The sequence below is a fragment of the Montipora foliosa genome, chromosome 11 (genome assembly GCF_036669935.1).
Source record: "Montipora foliosa isolate CH-2021 chromosome 11, ASM3666993v2, whole genome shotgun sequence".
NCBI classification, from domain to species: domain Eukaryota; kingdom Metazoa; phylum Cnidaria; class Anthozoa; order Scleractinia; family Acroporidae; genus Montipora; species Montipora foliosa.
The window spans coordinates 21,072,221-21,077,220 of record NC_090879.1 but is presented as its reverse complement, the minus strand read 5'-3'; positions in this window follow the sequence as shown (position 1 = coordinate 21,077,220).

Below are 5,000 nucleotides of genomic sequence, written 5' to 3'. Positions count from 1 at the left end.
CGATCACTTGTTCGGTTCTGCTTTTCATGCTTACGCTCTTTACAGCACTCACTTTGTTTAGTTTATGCGTAAGGATATTAACAAATTTTAATTTCGACTTTTTATTAAGACAAAAAAAGAGATAACCAGAGGACAACTCTTTTTGTGATTACAAAAGATCAATGAAGTACTGGTTAGTCTCTCCTTGACTGACCCAAAATAGTAATCCCATTGGGAACAAGTTTTCATTTGCAACAATGAATATTCAAATTTGGATCCGTTTTCTGACATCAAAAAGTAAGTGCATATTACAATCCATTCAGTTAATTCGTTACGATCAGCATGCCGAAGCGCGTTAGGAACCCGCCTGGCTTTTACGCCTCGTTATTCGATGACTTTCGAGCTCCCGTTCAATACTCTGCATTTTTTTTCAAAGAAGACATTTTAAAACGAAGAGGAAGTAGAGAAGCCCAGAGAAGCGTAGAGAGGCGTTTCTTCTCATCAAAGGTGATCCGATCGGTGCCGTAAAGCTTTAGAGTTACCCTCATCAGTAGATGCTCATGCATTACAAAGCCAATGCTTTTATGAACAAAGCATTTTGAAGATTTCGTATTTTATCGTTAACTCATCGGGGTCATGTTTATTTAGAGCGATTGCAGAATAAAATTTTACGAGAGTGCTTAGGCCTAATCACTGAAACGAGCGCTTACGCTTAATCAGTAGACGAGTGCTTTCTTCTTCACATGATCTCGTGAAAAATGTAGTTTACCGAACCGCAAAATGAGTCTAAAATTTTACGAGTGCTCAGGCCTAAAAACTGAAACGAGGGCTTATAGGCATAATCAGTAAATGAATGCTTTCTTCTTCACACACTCTCGTGAAAAGTGTGGTTGACCGAACCGCAAAATGAAAGCTAAGGAGCGATTGCAGTATACCCGGTTTAGGAACAGAGTTGTTTATATGAATATCATATTCTCTACCATGCCACTACGGGACTGCGGTGGCAGTTTTTTAAGTAACACATTTAGTTGGCCGGGCATTCTGCAATCTAGCCATGTTTATTACAAGTAAAATACTTTGAAGGCACTTAACGGGTGTTCATAATGTCACTGAAGCGTGCGCTAAAAGTAGCAAACGGTAAATGGCCAAGATCGTGGAAATACATAAAGTTCATTTTAAAAAAGTCACACCTCGCTGGGTCGCACTACCTTCAATAGCTCTTTGATAGGGCGAGTGCAACATTGCTTGTGGGGGCGGGACTATGAATTAATTACAACACTCGCGGGAAGTTCAAAATTAGCCAACTCAATCCCCGTGGGAAATTTGCATTTAATCTCTGAGGTTCGGGGGATGGTTGAAGGAAAGGCAAAAAAAATACTACTTCTACTGGTCGGAATTCCGCGAAAATTCGGCAGGACCATCTTAGAGTATCAAAGAAAAAAAGCCATATGAATACTCATTTCCTAACCCCTTATTTTTCGAAATTGTCCCTCTGAAATTGTCCAAGCTATACAAACAAAGTGCCGAAATAGTTACTTTTGAGGCCAAAAAAAATAATACTTCTAACTTAACTACCGACGTAAAAACAGTCACATTTTTTTTATTAACTTCTTTACAACAAAAGCCATATGAATACTTGATTGTAAACTGAATAGTTATCCCATAATAGAAGAATTTTCAAGCGGTTCTCCCGGCTTTCGGCCGACTTTCTTTATTGTTTTGTGTACAATTCCCCAATTAGCTTTCAAATTTGGCGCTGCAAAGCGGGGAAAGTCCCGGATGTGTCGCGGATGTGTCGCGCCTCATTCAAGGCAAGGACGGTGTTGTTAGAGGTGTGATTTTGTTGCTCAAGGGACACACTAATGAGAGACCTCTACAGTTAGTTTGTCCGTTGGAGATACGAGGAGTGGATTACAGTGTTCACCTACAAGAGGGGAGGAGAGACGAAGTGCAGCCGAGGAACCAGAGAGTGCGGAGAACTGCAGCTCAACAGGCAGCTGATAGGATTGCAGTACAAATGCGAGCAGAAGAGGAGGACTAAATCTGAACTAAACTGTTTATAAGTTGCATGAGGATTGTAAAAATTGATAGTTTCAATTTTTAGGGGAGTTGTGTGCGAGAGTAATAGGCTTGGCCCTCTCCCCCCATAGTCGTTGTTGTTATGTGACATTGATCACGTGCGCTTTAGTTTCCAAATGAGGCAATGACATGTGAGTGAAAAAATTGTACGGTGAATTGTGAGTTGAACACCGAAGTTTGCCGAGTAAAAGGCTGAGTAAAACACAACGAAATCGAGTGAGTTTACAGTTTACCAATACCGTGTTCGGTATATTCAGTAAACTTTGCATATAAGCGTTAACGTTGGAGTTCACCAGCAGAGGGGGTGTACCAAACAAAAGTAGGATTTGAAAAATCGCAGAAAATTCGCGTTTTGTTCAAATCGAAAAATTCTTTCGCAAAAGTTCACTTTTTAATAAGGACTTTCAAAAAGGAAAATATAAAATTTTCATGACATGGGCACTTTAGGTGTTAATATTACTGAATAACATGGACAAATTTAATAAGAAGTGGGATTTGTGCATGGGCTCTGTACCTTAATTTGCAATCTGTTTATAAGTGTGCTTGTACTATGTTTTCAGAACTGTATTGACTAATGTAACTTTTGGCTAAATGTAGATAGGCATTAGACAAGTATTGTAATGAAGTGTAAGTAAATGTAGTACTGTAAGTAGAGTAAGTAGTTGTTCTATAATTGTAATTATTGCATGTATATATGTATTGTTAATATTATAGGTGTGTGGGAATAAATAAAAAATTTTATAAAAGATTTGAATATAAGCTGCAACGTAAAATATTTCCTGGAATTTGGCTTTAAGGCCATTGAAATCGCCAAGATGAGTTCTGCGGCTTTTTACATCCGTTATGCCTCTTTGCTTTATGCCTATGTGCCTACTCTCAAATCCTTCGTGCCTGGTTCACGGAAGCGGGATAGCTCCGCAGTGTCCGAATCTCTCCAGCTGTAAAGAATCAGGAGAGCATGACTGTTTCGCCGTTTTAAAAGTTCGTTGAGTTTTCTGTAAAGAAATTTAAGTTTCATTTCAGTATCGTTACTGTTACTTTCGCTTAGGAAAAATTCCGGATTAATTCTGCATTGATTTGATTAATGAAGTCAGTCATTTCCGATCCGCAAAGAGCTTCAATTGCATTGTAGATGCTCCTTATAACAAAGAAATGCTCGCTGGAAACATTGATTATTATTACGTCAACTGGACGAGTGTCTTGCTTACTTTGCTTCAGTGACTCAAACAAACAAACTCCAAGATGGCTCGCGGAATTTGATTTTTCCCATCCTGGTGCCAATCCTTTTATGAAAATAGAATTTTTTCCCTCCTTGTTTTTAAGCAACCCATGAACTTCATCCACGTCCTCATCAGGACATTTCGTGAAGTGGTATGAAACATCATCATTGAAATACACGCTTGGCAAGTCAGCTGTAACAGGTTTCTGCCACAAAAAAGTGACTGCATTAATGATTGGGATGCGAAAGCTCCAAAACGCAAATAACAGGAATATTGCCACGATGATGATAAAAACTGCTGTCTCATTGGATCTCTTAAACGGTTCCACGCAGATCTTTAACCAAGGAAGGTATTTTTTGACCAAATTCCAAATTATGCGGCGAATTTTCTCTTTGAAGCCAGGGTCGCTTCGTTGCGCTGATGGTTTAGAAATGCTTGATGTCTCTGATTTCGCTTTTGTTTGTCTCCTTTTGCCTGTGGAGCTCCCTTGTCTAGTTGGTGTGGAAACTGGGCCGCTTGATCGAGTGTTACGAGCTATTTGACGAGTGATCACGGGCATGTTTACTCTGTTTTATACGGCAGTCTATGTTCAATAAGGAAGTTAATGGCAAGAACGTTATTCTGCATGATCCATTGGGTCTCGTTTAGCAAACGTTTGACAGCCTAGTATTCAGAGAAAAGAAAGATACTTTATCAGTTGGGAACTTACTCGTCTAATAAATCAACGAGAAGCCGCCGCCAAAACTTCGGTCGTAACTAGTTTCCATTTGCGAAACTGATGTGACGTAATATAATCTCCGGCGAAATTCTTCGGCAAAGTGGTCGGGTTTTCCTTCGGAAAACAAATATGGCGGACACGAAAAGCTAAGCGATTTATACCATGAGAACGGAGATGGTGTGAACGATGAGTGTATAAGCTTTTTAAAGCTTATACACTCATCGTTCACACCATCTCTGTTAAAATAACAATAAATTAAAAGAATTGTAAAGATCAATTTTCGCATTATTTACCAAGCCTTCGTCATAAACAACGACGAGGTCCTTTTCGACAGCTTAAGCGAACTATTTACGCGGGATGACGAAGTCAGCCAGCGTCTTAAATTCGGGAGTGCATTCCCTTCGTATTGTTGGGAGTCAATTTTAACTTTCCGGTATCCCGAGCCTGTCCCGAAAAAATTGTGTGATTTGTATTGGCTGCAAGGTCGAACACATGCAAGTCAGGTTGGATTGCACGTTATTTCAAAAATTCAGATAATAGTCTTTGGTAGCTCGGAGTTAGCAAAGCTATTAACGGCGAGCTACTTAACCTAAGCAAGAGATCTATACTATTAAGCTCAACGAAGCTTAAAATAATTATTAGACAACTAAATAACAAAAGAGAAATTTATTTAAATTTCTCGATTAAAACAGTACAATTCTAACGCAAAATTGGCAAGAACCGGCTGAAAATGTATTTTCGTTCGGAAGTTAAGCGTGAGAATTTCATTCTTTGCGCTTAGCGCGTGGGGTCTCTAAAGACCGCAGTGAGGTATATAAGCATACTACAGCGTCAAGACAGTCATCACGTGCAAAGCTACTGGGCGGTTGTTGCTGAGGAATTATTTATCTATTCGTCGTTATGCTGTCTCCCCCGGAGCAAGGAACACCAATTGAGGGCGGCGACAACACATCTCATTCTGGTACTGTCGACGACGTATTCGAGCGTTTTAAAAGTTATCTCGA